The sequence below is a fragment of the Chiloscyllium punctatum genome, chromosome 23, assembly GCF_047496795.1.
Source record: "Chiloscyllium punctatum isolate Juve2018m chromosome 23, sChiPun1.3, whole genome shotgun sequence".
NCBI lineage: Eukaryota > Metazoa > Chordata > Chondrichthyes > Orectolobiformes > Hemiscylliidae > Chiloscyllium > Chiloscyllium punctatum.
In genome coordinates this window covers 15,375,610-15,391,526 of record NC_092761.1, presented here as the reverse complement: position 1 = coordinate 15,391,526, position 15,917 = coordinate 15,375,610, and the positions used below count along the sequence as shown (strand labels likewise).

Sequence of the window (15,917 nt, the reverse complement as noted above, 5' to 3'; positions counted from 1 at the left end):
AACTACAGAGTCATGGGGAAACAATGGGCAAAGAACACTGGGACGGGAGGGGATGAATGCTTCCTTTCTTTGCTGTAACCAGACATTGGTGTTGAACTCTGAAATGGGACAACATCAGACAAGTCGGTGAAATCTTAAATTCTGCTTGTTTCCTCCCGAGGCCTGTGACACACTTGGGGAAATGTGTCTGCGTGCTTCAGTCTATGGGTAAAAATGGGGTTCAGTTCCCATCTCAAACTTTAATCCCACTTATTGTGTTTTACGAGATTAAAACGTTCCAGAGAAATTGGCCCTCAGGTGAAACGTCAGAGCATACAAGGTTACAGACCAAGTGTTGGGAAACGAGATGAAGGGACCCAGATCTGTGCTGTAAACACGCGATAATTCAATCATTTTTGAGGGGAAACATATCTGCAGTGACATTATTCCAAAAACTGTGTTATGAAGAAACGGTGCAACGGCTTGTGCCCTCATCCCTGGTGGTCTCGTGGTTCGTATTCAGCGCTTTAACTGAGTGGCCTGGTTTTCATTACCGTTCAGAAAATCAGGACTTCTTGTTCCTGATGCAGAGAGCGCAGCTCTACCAGGAATCTGTTTCATGCGTTAGATCAGTCAATACCCCAGCTCTTCAAAGAAGGGAATAGTGCCTTCCCTCTCTCTCCACAGTCGGACAGTTAATCCTTCATTCTCCTTTGATTCCACTTCCCAAAGAGTTTCAAAATATTGTCAAAACTGAGTCTCAGCTATTTCTTTTCTGTGCTTTTCATACACAGGAGCTGCAGCGATTGAGCACGTTGGTTTCTGAAAACGAAACGTACCCACGAGCAATGTGTGGGGCTATTCCAGGATTGCCTTCTCTGACAAACAGTGGGACATGACTGATGTTGTTGATGATGTGGAAGTGCCAGTGTTTGAGTTGAGTCGACAAAGTTAAAAATTACACAATATCAGGGCAGAGTCCAGCGAGTTTATTTGGAAGCACTAGATTTCGGAGAGCCGCTCCTTCATCAAGTGGGTGTTTTTCTGCAGAAACTTGGTGTATGTGTCAATACGCACGATCTTTTGGAAGATCATCTGGACTTTAACCGATCCGTTCAGGGTGTCGACGGTACCCATGATTTGGAGGTGTTGGTGTTGGACTGGGGTGGATACACTTAATAATCACACAAAGCCATTTTAGATTCCAACAGTTGACAAATACCTGATGAAGAATCAGTGAATGGAACACTGGTGCTTCCAAATATGTCTGTTCGATACCATCTGGTGCTGTCTGATTTTTACTCTGACAGCATTTGGTAATGTTTAACTGATCGAAGACAGTGAAAGAATTTTCGCTCGTGAAGATGAAAATTTCAAATATTATCAACCTCAGCATTACAAAAGTGATTAGGTTGGATTTGTGATGAATCTCCACAATGCGCTTGCGCAAAGTAAAATTCGAACTTACAACTGCCTGATCCGTAGCCAGCTGTACGAATGGTCGTACCACTGGCCAGATTCACAGCTGAGATTTTACACGCTGCAGATCTGTGGTGTTAACAAGGACATGAGCAATAGCAGGAACAGTCCCAAGGTGAACAAAGAACAAAGATAATCACCATCATTGATTCACTTCAAATTGTCCTCAAAACAACGACCATTCACAATCTGATCAGACAATCAATGAGGTCACTGCTGATCTGGGAAATTGCAAGTGACTTTGAAGCGTTTTCACCATAATTTGAGGTAAACTCCAGCCTAATCATAACAGCGCATATTCCCATTAATTTTCAGCTTTAGATGACGTTAATGACCTGTCCGTATTTTGAAGGAAATGAGTGAAAATGTCCTTCCGGTAATGTATTCGAGTGCAGAGTCGGCCAGAAAAGAAAAGACAAAGACATGAAACATCACTCCCATTTCTCTCTGTACCAATGCGTTTTCCTGAGTTGAATATTTTCAGGACTTGTCTTTACTATCTAAAGAATTAATTATTTTCCTGGGAAAGATTCTTCATAAATCAATTAACATCTGAGGTGTTGAAACATATTTTACTTCAGATTAAAACAGTTGAATAACTTTTCCCCCAACCTAATGTCCTAATCCTCCCTCCTCTTCCATGTCAATACAAGCTTTGCCAGGTGATGTTGGAGCTCCCAACCTGACGTTCCAATGCTCCTTGCTGCTCCATGTCAATAGAAGCGGCTCCACTTGAATTTGGAGCTCCCACTCTGATGTCCCAATGCTCCCAGCTGCTACATGTCATTAAACGCTGGTCCTTGTGAGCTTGGAGCTCCCAGTCTGATATCCCAATGTTCCCTCCTCCATGTCAATAGAGGAAGTCCAGTTGAGGTTGGATCTATCACTCTGATGTCCCAATGCTCCCTGATGCTACATGTCATTAAACGCTGATCCAGGTGAGAGTGGAGTTCACATATGGATCTTGCAAAGCTCCCTGCTCCATGCTAACTGAAGCTGCTCCAAATGAGGATGGATCTTGCATTCGGATGTGCCAATGATCCATGCTGCTCCATGTCAAAAGAAGCTGCTCCAGGTGTGGTTGGAACGCACAGACGGATGTCACAATGCTCCCTGGTCCACGTCAAAAGACGCTGCTCCAGATGAAGTGGGAGCTCACATCCCTGGCAGCTCACATACTTCTATACCATCATAGAAATACTGCCCACTGAACATTTCCACGACTGGAGCCATTGGTGGAATATCCGGATCATGAGAACCTAATATTATTTTTAGTCACCACCGAATCATTATTTCGAAAAGTCATTCTTTCTTAAACCTTATTTAGCATGTGCATACTGCAGTCAAGCCAAAGTAAGATAATGGTGCTAATTGATGTAAGCTGAATAAAAATTACATCCTATTTTTCATGTTGAGTAACTGCGACTTAGCAAGGACAATGTTTATATTGAAATCACACTTTTATTCCAGGTGAGAGAATGTGGTTTGCATTATTTAAAATGAACTTGTTCACTGTTTAAAATGATCAAATAGATCTCAATTTCAAAACAAAATTGGTAACGTTGTCATCCATCTTGAAATGTGGTGTCTTCTTCTTTCAACCAGACGGTTATTATAAGGAAAAGTCTATTAATGATATGCGTATAAAGACACTTTAAATCGCAAGATTTGTGCAGATTTGTAGCTCAGGTTGAGGTTTAGGGTGTAGGTTTGCTCGCTGAGCTGTAGGTTTGATATCCAGACGTTTCATTATCTGGCTCCGTAACATCATCAGTGGCGACCTCCAAGTGAAGCGAAGCTGTTGTCTCTTGCTTTCTATTTGTATCTTTCTCCTGGATGGGGTTCCTGGGGTTTGTGGTGATGTCATTTCCTTTTCGTTTTCTGCGGGGTTGATGGCATTTAGATCCATGTGTTTGTTTATGGCATTGTGGTTGGAGTGCCAGGCCTCTGGGAATTCTCTGGCATGTCTTTGCTTAGACTGTCCCAGGATCAATGTGTTGCCCAAGTCGAACCGGACTACCAAAAATCCATAAACGAGGAGCCCCCCTCAGACCCATAGTCTCTTTACCCAGAACACCAACTTACAGACGGGCCAAAGAACTATACACAAGACTGAAATGCCTCATAGAAGAGTCACAGCACTCTATCCACTCCACCCAGGAATTCGTAAAAATCATCAAAAAAACCAAAATACAGGAAGAAGAAGCAATGATCTCATTCGACATAACAGCACTGTTCACCTCCATCAACATCGGCCTGGCAAACGAAACACTTACCACACTTTTAAAGAGACCATCACAGACACACCAACAACCATCAATCACATTACCAACGAAAACATAATGAAGCTCGTGGACCTGTACCTCACCACCGACTTCACTTTCAACAACATATCTACAAACAAACCAACGGCACACCCATTAGATCTCCGGTATCAGGATTCATAGCAGAGGCGGTAATGCAAAGACGAGAACAAACAGCCCTACCAACAATCAAACCAAAAATCTGGGTCCGCTATGTAGATGACCTTTGTCATCACAAAACAAAACAAGACAGTAAAGACATTTAACATCATCAACAACACCCTCACAGGCATAAAGTTCACCAAGGAGGAAGAAACCGGAAACAACCTCGCATTCTTGGACATCACAGGAGAAAGAAAGGACAATGGAGAACGACAAACCTGCGTATACAGAAAACCGACAAACACTGACCAAATACTTAACTACATCAGCAACCACCCCAACACATACAAACAAAGCTGTGTCAGAACACTATTCCAACGAGCCACCACACACGGCAGCACAGACGAATTTCGGAAAACAGAGGAGAACCACCTCTACAACGTAATCGAGAAGAACAGATACTCAAAAAATACAGTCCGCAGATTCCTCAAGAACAAACCACGACAAGCAGACCAAACACAGTCAGAAACCCTAACCACCTTACCATACATCAAAGAAGTTTCAGAAATGACAGCCAGACTACTAAGACCCCTCGGAATCCAAGTAGTACACAAACCCATCAACACTCTCAAACAAAAACTAACAAACTTAAAAGACACAGTTCAACCCGTGGACAAAAACAACGTCATCTACAAAGTTCCATGCAAGGACTGCCACCAACACTACGTAAGACAAACAGGAAGAACGTTAGCCACCAGGATACACGAACACCAGCTAGCCACAAAAAGACAGGACCTTCTCTCCTTCTTTGTCCTACATACGGATTAAAAATATCACTATTTCGAATGGGACAACACATCTATCCTGGAACAGGCTAAGCAAAGACACGCCAGAGGATTCCTAGAGGCCTGGCACTCCAACCACAATGCCACAAACAAACGCTTAGATCTAGATGCCATCTATCAACCCCTCAGAAGACGAACAGGAAATGACATCACCACAAACCCCAGGAACCCCATCGAGGAGAAAGATATAAATAGAAAGCCGGAGACGACAGCTTCGCTTCACTTGGAGGTCGCCACTGATGATGATGTTACCTAGCCAAGTAAAGAAACGTCTGGATATCAAAGCTACAGCTCAGCGAGCAAACCTACAACCTACATTTTAAATCATTTTTCATGTTTATGTTGCATGAATCTGCGGTTATTGATCCACAGTTTAGTTTCACTCCTGAAAGGTAACATGCTGATTTCTCCAGTTGTTCATAGTTCAATGTAATGCATCCAGTGTGTGTATAACGTGAGGGAGATTGCTTCTCACACTTTTGTTTATCTGTGCCTTATGTCCTGCCTTCATTAACGGCCAGAGCAAGGGGCGAGGGCGAGACCAATGTGTAAGTCTCTCCGTGCCCATGCACGGCACCCACAGCGGCAATTCTCCACTGTGCATTTACAGCCAGTTCTCAGTGCCCCTAAACACACGCCATGCCCATTTTGAAATATCTCCATTATTTTGTGCTGTCTCGCTGTGCTCTTCTCACCAGGATGAATTACTTCTACTCAACCTCCTCCAGATTTCATCTGACAAAACATTCATTAAGATCCCTTTGCATGACATGCACTTCGCAGCTCTCAGTATTTGATTTTCCTGGATGTCTTTCATACGAAAAAATGTTCACAGCAACTTGACTTGAAAAAGAAAATCGCGCTCCTTTTCATTATCCCAATGCAACCGACATTGCAATGTAGTTTATTCAACAGGCTCAAACTATTCTTTGAGATTTTTGTCATAGCGTCAATGCAGATAAAAATAAAACTATTAGAATCCCAGTTTCCATACGACAGCCGTGATCATCTGAAAACAGCACCATTGAAAGCCGTTGATGACAGCGACGAGAGTGGGATTCGAACCCACGCGTGCAGAGCACAATGGATTAGCAGTCCATCGCCTTAACCTCTCGGCCACCTCGTCACAGATACACGCAAAGCTATGACCTTATGAATAATTGAATTTCGTAAATCATGCAGAGCAGCAGATATTTCTCCCTGGTGTTGGTGAAATGAGAAATAAAACAGTACGGTTCCAAGACTATGGTCTGACCCCTGGGTTGTGGGGCAAGAGCACTCCCACTGTCACACTATGCACATAATGATCTGAACAAATGTGAGGAAATGAATATGTAACAAGGTCTGTTGAATTCTGTGAAGATTTGAAGTCAACGGAATGAAGAACCCGAGACAGCAGGAGGTTTTCTTTCAATAAAGAGTTGAATAGAACTCTGAAGGATCGTGGAGTCAAGGGTTATAGGACTAAGGCAGGAACAGGATACAGATTGAGGATGTTCAGCCATGATCATAATGAATGGTGGTGCTGGCTCGAAGGGCAGAATCGCCTACTCCTGCACCTGCTGTCTATTGTTTATTAAATTGCCTGTGAGGAATTGTTTTCCAGACTGGAGGAGTGCATAGTGCCCAATGTCATTATTCGGAACACCTAACTTCCGCTCAGATGTTTTTGACACGCACTTGTGTACAGGACAGACAATTTCAAAATCCAAAATAAGGCTAAACTGACAATTGAACTCAACAATGCAAAAACCTTGATCGGTATCATTTTCCTGGGCCGTGCGACACCAAGTCACTGTATGATCACAGCAGCACAGTGAGCAAGTGTCAGAAGGAAAATGAGTGCAGTGCCAGAGCGCATACTGGGAGCAGCAGGTGACAGACGGGGATGTGCATATCACACAACAGGAACACTTCCCAAACAGCGGAATGCGGTGGAAGGATTCAGAGGGAGTTTACACTATGAAATTCGATGCCAGAGACACAATGGAGATCTGTCATTGAGTCTGTTCAAGATGAAGATTTTAAGATTTCTACAGATGCAAAACAATATAAAAAGCTCATGGGTTAGTGAAGGCAAAAGATGAAATTGTACATTTCATCAATCTACCCATCTTTACAATGAGGACCTCACCACTTTCCTCACACGGGGACCGAACCAATGGTGAAGATGATCATATAATCCCCGTTGCTAGCCATGGAATCAGAGAAAGTGGGTTTCCCAAAGGTTAAGGTAAAACCAGGAATGTGGAGGTAAGCATAAATGTGTTGCTCCTGTGCTGAAAGTGACCAATGAACGGTAACTCTGTTCCAGTATCGTGGGGTGTGCTGTGCCGAAGTTGGAATTTTGAGCCTCAAATGGAGCAACTTCAATTTATCGTCGGGTTGAGGGATACAGACAGAAGGTGATATTGAGCAAAGCCAAGTTTATGGGAAAATACCCGTGTTTGTGGATTGAGAAACGACCTTTTCTGGATAATGACTTTTTGATCAACAAACATCCTGCAAGTACCTAAAACGTGAACAGACATGTGTGGAGAGAGAGCCGAAGGTGATTTTTCAGCAGATGGATAACGTTTCCCAAGTGCGCTGCGTTAAATTCCGGAAAAAATAGATGTTGAACTGGTTTCATGTTACACAGTTTTTTTGCAAACTCACAAAGGTTATTGCAATAATAAAAACAGAAATCACATAGGACCGTTTGAATATTGTATTGAACTAAATTTTGGTCTGAGCATATTTCATCTTAAATGGCGTGCTGCAGAGAAGTACAGAGGGTTAACAATACAAAAGGACAGAGTCTTCTTGGTGGATTTCTTGGGTGGAGTTAAGAATGTACGAAATGTACATAACATCATGTGAATGTGGTCAAATCTTTAAAGTAGGTGCCGCGTCTCCAAGTGACGATTCAATTCCTACTCATTAGGATATAACTTCTGTCTGCAGTTATTTTACGACATCAGCTCCATTTACAGAGTTTTACATTGAATAATACGCCACAACTTACCAATCCATGAACTTGTTATACTCAGTCTTATTCAGTTGTACGGGTTCATCAAATGTCTTTGTATCTGAAGTGAACAAATTCGAAATTGTTACGCAATCACACTGAATTTCACTCAATGATAAATTCTCTCCTTGTACGTTTGTTCGTGTATCTTTTAAAACACTCTGAAGTCAGCTTCTACGTTTTATTTCTGGAAAGTCGTTCACGATTTAAATAACTATATTGAGTGGAAGAAACTCTCATCCAAACTTTTCTCAATCATTCACTAATGGTTTTCATGCTCTAACGAAAGTTATTGATTCACTGGAAAGAGGGAATGTCCCCAATTTATTAATTCCAACCTCGCGTTATGTGAAAATCTCATTTGTTTACATCAAACTTGCGTGTTTCTGCTCCAGCATTTCCAAATCTCGTGAATAAACTCCTTCATTTTTTCTTTAATCCCGTTTATATCCTTTCTGATAATTTTATGTCTCAGAAAACAACGTCACTTAGCTTTGTAATATCTTGCTATCCAGGAAACAGTGTCTGTGCCCTTTCTAACTTCTTGACATGTTTTTGGTGGATAATGAGGACAAGGATTGCACACAATGTTCCCACTGAGTATGACCAAAAGATTTTGCAGTTACACAAGAACTCTTTGCTTTTTAAATATGACGCCTCTATTTATAAACTCCAATAAGGTAAATTACTAAACATCCAGTTCATGAACATCGTCTCCATGGAGACGAAAATTTTCTATCACTTCCTTTATTCTTCCACGGAATGTCTGAAAGGTTTGTAAGGCCAACATCTCTAAATCCCCGTGTCCGGAGTCAGTCTCAGCTATTTCTAAAGGCGACTGAAGTTCAAATACTTCATAGTGTGTCTCCCGTCATTCCTGTGCAGACTGGTTCTGGACAGGAAATGCCATCACCAAAGGCCACCGTGGATCTGAAATCAACAGTTTTCACAGAGTAATGGTCGTAACTATTGTGTGTCGTATGTCCGTGTTCTTGTTCAATTTGTTCATCATTTCATGGGTCCCTGTAATGAATTCTACTGAATGATTAATTTGTGAGTGGAGACATTCCCTTTACCACTCATTCGAAACTCCATGGAACAGTGAAAGATTTTACTCATACGCTTCCTGAGGACAGTCCTGCCATTACTGGGATGAATCAGTGAACATTCCCCACGTATCCTCGAAGGCAAGGATTTCCTTTTCCATTTTAGGAGACCATTACAGCACTGAGTCTCATGTGTGCATTCATGAAAACCAAAACAGTTGCAGCAAGACTTTAAAACTAAGATTTTGCAATCTGTTGGAATTGGTTGTCCCAAAAATTACATTTCATATTATGGTATGTTTGCAGATGAAGGCACTTACTTTATCTTGAGCAATTATATTTCATTTTGTCAAGAAATTATCATGCGCTGTTCTCTCTTTCCCTTTTAGTTTCCCGTTTTATATCCCGTATTTTATCTGTTTATCCTAAGTTTTCAATAATTTCAATCAATCTCGCTCCTGATTACCAATGCCACAATGTTGTCAATTTATATGCAGTGCAGCTGTAGGGCGCGGTGACCAAGTGGAAAGGCATTGGTCACGTGAACCAAATAAAAGGAGCCGGCTGGTGGAATCTGGCCGTTCCATCACAGTCATATTTAAAACATTTAACGTAATCTTTAGCCAAATAATACTTGCAGTAAATAAGAAAACAAAAATGAAAAAAATGCTGATGTTGAAAATCAAACAAAAACAGTCGTTTCTGGAATATTTCAGGACGTCTGGCAGCATCTGTGGACAGACGGACCCAATGGATGTGAAACGTTAACTGTGATTCATCTGGACAGATGCTGCCAGCACACCTGTGAATTTACAGAGATTTCTGTTTTTGCTTTAGATTGGCAGATTTTGTCGCAGTTCATGAGAACAGTGCTCATTAGAATCAAACAGACAGCATGGACCTGGGAGTGTGAAATGAGACAGTAATAATGAATGAGTGGAGAGTATTGTACTGGAAAAGGACAGCAGGTTAGGCAACATCTGAGGAGCAGGAGAATGGACGATTTAGGCATAAGCCATTCATCAGGAATTAGGCTTGTGAGTCGGGCAGAGGAACAAAGCTGAAGCCAGGTGCCAACTCGCAGGCACCTCCTCCTACAGACCACGATCACAAACTCTCCTCCCCTCACCACACCATCATCTCCCAGACCATCCACAATCTCATCACCTCTGGGCATCTCCCATCCACAACCTTCAACCTCATTGTCCGTGAACCGCACACTCCCCGATTCTACCTCCTTCCTAAGATTCACAAACCTGACTGCCCCAGTCGACCTATTGTCTCATCCTGAGCCTGTCCCATCCGAATCATCTCTTCCTACCTCGACACAATCCTCTCTCCACAGTTCAGGAAATGCCCACTTACATTCGTGACACCCCCATGCACTTCACCTCCTCCAAGAATTTCGTTTTCCCGGCCCTCAACGCATCATCTTCACCATTGACATCCAGTCCCTGTACAAATCCATCTGCCATGACAGAAGTCTACAAGTCTTCCATATCTTAATCTCACACCATCCCAACCAGTACCTTTCCACCGACATCCTCATCCACCTGGCTGAACTGGCCCTCACAATCAACAACTTCTCTTTCCAATTCCCCTACTTCCTCCATCAAAACTGGTAGCCATGGGCACCCGCATAGGACCTAGCTATGCCTGTCTGTTTGTCAGATACACGGAACTGTCCATCTTTCGCAATTACACAGGCACCATCCTCCACCTGTTTCTCCGCTACGTTGATGAATGTTTGGGGCCACTTGGTGCTCCAACGAGGTGGTTGAATTACTCAACAACTTTACCAACATCTTCCACTTCGACCTCAAATTTATCCGGATCATCTTGGCAACTTCCCTCACCTTCCTGGACCTCTCCATCACCGACTCTGGCGACTGACTATTTACAGACATATACTACAAGCCCACCGACTCCCACATGTATCTAGACTACATCTCCTCCAACCCTATCTCGTGTAAGAACGCCATTACTTATTCCCAATTCCTCCACCTCCAGCACATCTGTTCCCAGGATGACCAATTACACCTCAGAAAGAGCCAGTTGGTCTTCTTCCACGATCACAACTTGCTTTCCGACGTGGTTGACAGCGCCCTCGAGTTCATCACATCCATTTCACATACCACCACCCTTGAAGCCACGCCTCTCAACGCAACAAGGACAGAACCACCTGGTGCTCACCTTATACCCCATCAAACTCCACATAAACGCATCATATTCTGCCACTGATGCCACCTCCAAACAGACACCACCATCAGAGATATATTTCGCTGCCCAGCCCTGCCAACATTCTGTAAAGACCATTCCCTCCATGACCTCCTCTTCAGGTCCACACATCCCCCCACCAGCCCATAACCCTCTCCTGGCACCTTTCACTGCCACCAAAGGACGGGTGAAACTAGCACCCACACCACTCCCCTCACCTCAGCCAAGGCCCGAATGGATCATTCCACCTCCAGTAGAAATTCACCTGTACAGCTACCAATGTCATCTACTGAATCCGTTGCACACAGTGTGGTCTCCTCTACATCAGGGAGAGAGGAAACCTTCATGCAGATCATTTCAGAGAACATCTCTGGGACACCCGCACCCACCAACTTCACCATCCCGTGGTTGAACACTTCAACTCCCCCTCCTACCCCAACAAAAACATACAGGTCTTGGACCTCCTCCACTGCCAAACCATTAGCATTCAACGTTTGGAGGAGGGACGTCATACATTCCGGCTTGGGACCCTAACACCACGCGGGATAAATGTGAATTTGAACAGTTACCTCATTTCCCCTCCCCCAAGCACAAGCCTTCAACTCGCCAACGCCCTCTCGACCCATTCCATCACTGCTATTTCTGACCGATTTTCTTCTCCCTCCTAATCATCCATCTATTTCCGCTCAACCCCACACCATTTCCACTTATCTCTCAGCCCGACTCACAAGCTTTATTCCAAATGAAGGGCTTAAGCCTGAAACCTGAATTCTTCTGCTCCTCGGATGCTACCTGATCTGCTGTGCTTTTCCAGCATCACACTACCAACTCTGATCTCCAGCATCTGCAGTCCTAACTTTATCCTTGGAATTATCAATGACCTTAGAGTGAATATATCCCTCGATGCAGTGATCACAGTGTGACTGAGTTTTCCATTTATTTTGGGTGAGGGCAGGCTGGATCTGAGACGAGAGCTTAACGTCGAAACAACGGTAATGGTATCAGATAGCGAAGTTAGGGCGGGCTGAAGTGAAGTGGAAAATTCTGTCAGAAGATGGGTTAGTACAACTGCATCACATCATCCAGACTGTAAAAGATACACAGAAGGAGAAAATCAACTTCAGTGCAGGCACAATGACAGGTAAAGTGGAAAGGAGACAATACAACGCACTGAGGTGCAGTGGAATTATATATGTAAAAGGATTCGATATATAAGCTACACCTTTACATATGGACTGCTGTCACGTTTGAAAAAAGGAATTTCCTGCAGTATAACGGCGATATCTGCCTGTGACATCACAATGTTGAGAGACACTGACATAGTTTCTTCTGTAGCAGCGTGGCCTAGTAAAACCATGATCGTCCCATTAGCCAGAATTCAATACTTCAAAGCTCTCCTCTGCGCTGTACAACTTATTTGCTTCTCCTTTAGTCAGATCTCAATCGCTTCACTGTGTATCTTCTTCTGCTTCCTGCTTCACGGAAACACTTGAAACGTGAACAAATCCACTTTCCACTTTCACCAATCTTTTGCAACTCCCGAGTTGACACAGGTACGAGTGACCGATTGGCCTTCTCGATTGTTCTCACTCTGGCATGATCTGAATGATAAAGTGGACTGTTTCTGATCTGCAGAATGTCCCCAAGCGGGACGGTGCTGTGTATCCCATCCCCGTGGACTGAGCTGTCTCTATTGGCAGAGTATTCAGCCATGTCCCTCCACTTGCAGGCATTATGACGTGATGTAAGTGCGGATATGTTCTGAAGCTTCCTCTCACGGGCACAGCCAGGTGCAAGAGCACCGCTGGAACTTAGCAACTTTGATTGTGAACTTGCTCCAAATATCATTTATTTAAGAGAGAGAGAAAGGTGCTGAGCTGGTGGGAAAGACAGAAATGGGCTGTGGACTCTCTTCCCTCAGTAAAATTCAAATCAGTGCATTTTTGTGCAGCCCATTTGATATTGTGGATTCAGGGACATATTTCCCGATTGCTGGGCTAGAGTTCTGGCCACATTAATAAACTTGAATTTAAGTGATTTTGTATCTTATTATGCATTCTTATCATTTTACAATTTAAACTGAAATACAATTTACTTATGTTTAACATTCTTATATCTTTAGTATTCATGAAAACTGTGCAACGTCCTCGGATGTAAGAATGGTGAAGATTGATGATGAGTGCAGTATGTTTCATGTTGTCTGTATAAACTTCAGAAGGAAGTTAGTGAAGTGTCTTTGAATCAAATTCTCTGCCGAACTGAAGCCAACCGAATGCAAAGCCCTGTGACAGTGATAATGTAACATTGTCTGTAAACAGGGAAGTGACCCACAGAAATGCAGCTTTCAATCAAGTCAAATTTGCAAAACATTTTTCTCTGTCCCCTTCCTGAGCCTGGTGTTCCAATAGTCACAGGTCAGTTGCTCCTCCTCTGCCTTAACCTTAATTTCAGGATTGCAACAAAACTAGAACAGTTTGTTCGAAGGTCCCAGAGGTACGAATAGCGCACGTTACAGGTTGGCGCTCTGCTGCTCCCGTGGAACTATTCATCATCACTTAACATCGTGTGAAATGCTGCAGCTGTAATTTCAATTATTATCTGAAGCTGCTTTTCCTGATGTTGATCAGGGATCATTGGTGCAACAGACTGAAGTGAATTTGAAAAATAACCTCTAATAAAGCAGCATTTATTGTAAATCTACAGTTTCTGATTTGTGGGATTATACTGTATTTGGGAAATGTGTCAAGTATCAGCAGGAAAGCTGTTCATATTCCACAGGCGATTATCCATCTGTGGATCAAGAAACAGAGGTAATGTTTTAGCATGATGACATTTTTCAAATCTTTGACCCTCCACTATATACCATTCTTGGAAAGGCTGTTAAACTCGTTTCATATTATCCCATTTCTTGCAAACTCGCACAGCTCATTAAACTGTTCGAAAGGAATTAGATTTATCTCTTTGGGTAGATTGAATGTTGTTCGTGAATCTGGGAAAGTCAGAACAAATTGTATTGCTGTTGTGCAGAACAGAGCGTTCATACAGGAATAAGGACGAGTCTTTTTGAGGGGTTTTTTGTGCGGAGATCAGTGAGTATTAAATGGATTCAGTTCCGTTCCTGGTCATTGTGACCAAATGTTCAAGGCGACAGATGGCAATGATGATGATGCTTGACATCTACAGGGCCATTCCTACTCAATAGAATCACCATTGTATTACAGATCAGGTGGGTAGGAGAGATGATGATCCTTATGGCAACCTGAGACAGTGCGACAATTAATCCCACATTGTTAGTCTCACTCTATACCATAAAGCAGTTAGCCAGCGGAGTGAGCTAACTGGCTTCCGTTTACTGTAAAGCTATAACAAACAGATCAGTATATTTACAATTTGTAGTAATTCACATAGAACCAGCCGCGACACCTTTCAACACCACCAGCTCTTCTTATACTTAACTTCTTCAGTTGCAGTTGTTATGCAATTTCTTTCCAATGAAAGCTAAACAATTTGTGAGTGTGCCACTTTTGCATCCCCATCCAAGCAGCGCAGAATCCCTGTCCCTGTTAAATTCGCTCCTTGTGTGTCCGCATGTGGCTTTTCAAATATTCTGGAAACAGCTTCTAATTTTTTTTTTCTTTCTGTAAAATCATCTCCGATTTCAATAACTCTCAGAATAGAAAGTACCTGCTGTAAACTTCTTTGTCGTTCCTCTCTGGTTTTGAAGCTCTAACCTTTAGTTATACACTCACCTCAATGAGGGAATTTGCCTCCTATTTACCCTTACCTCAACCTCACATCTGCTAAAAAACCTCCATTAGGACACGACTCAGTCATCCCTGATTTTTTCCGCTTATTCTTCATCTATCCCACCATCCCATTAATCTCCTTAATTTCTTATCTCTTGGCTTTATCTCCCAGTAAATCTAATTTCCGTTGTCTCGAACGATTTTGTATCAAGGGAACTCTCACCATATCCTTCCTGACCATATTCCAATCCCCAACCCCCATGTATCTCATCATATCTATATATCCCAGTAAATTTCGTCCTCACAAATGATGTTGGGTCTAATTCAACGCATGAACATTTACCACTATGCTTTGCAATCTCATTGCGGTTCAGGAAAGATGTGGGCTATTTCACTGACAGCTGAATCGGTTGGCTGCAGCAACATTGGGTCCATTTGCAGTCACATAGGTGAAAGTTGTATTCATTTTTAATTTCTTCTCAACGTGTGCTGAAGTAACACAGTGAGGAATCAATTAATATGATAAGACATACATAAGGGGGCGTGTTAAATCTGAGGTTATGAGATCAGGGTCGTTTGAATAAATTAGACCAGAGATTGTTCAAATCTCAGTCTCATGAGATTGACAGAGAGCGATGTTGAGCGTAATAGACTGTCTTGGCAAAACCCAGTGCTATGAAGTCGTGGGATATGTACTTTAAAGGCTGCTGAAATTTATGGCTAGCACAAGGAGTCCAGAACAAGGTAACAACACAACATTTGGTCAAAAAAACTAACAGCTTTGTTAGATGGATAAAAAGAAATTCGAGTTCGCCTAATCAGTTTAAATTATGCCCCAATCAAGGTTTAACAATATTAAAATCAGTGAAACGATCCGACTGTTTGTGGAACAAATATCAGACATGTTGAACAGTTAACCAGAGTGGCAAAAAACAGCAAAGAGAGCAGCTAAAAGTCCAACAGATGTCGGATGCTAGTAAGATCTACGAGAGGTGACTATCTGGAGAAAGAGATTACATAGAAAAAAGCATCGACACTGACCTGGAGAGAAAATCTACAGAGGAAGATACAACGAGAAGATTCGACAACTGGCTGGTTCTTATATTTGAATATTTTTGTAAATATTAATGGGGTCCGGGTTGGGGAAGGCTCTTCAGACCTGTATTGTAGAGCAGAAGATTAAAGACAGG

The 15,917-nt window shown here is 42.6% G+C and overlaps 1 non-coding gene across 1 annotated transcript; it reads right to left on the bottom strand.

The window, feature by feature from the left end:
• Positions 1-5,752: 5,752 nt before the first annotated feature.
• On the bottom strand, positions 5,753-5,834 carry trnas-gcu (transfer RNA serine (anticodon GCU)). Its single transcript has one exon. It is a non-coding gene; the product is annotated as a tRNA-Ser (tRNA).
• Between the last annotated feature and the right edge of the window lie 10,083 nt (positions 5,835-15,917).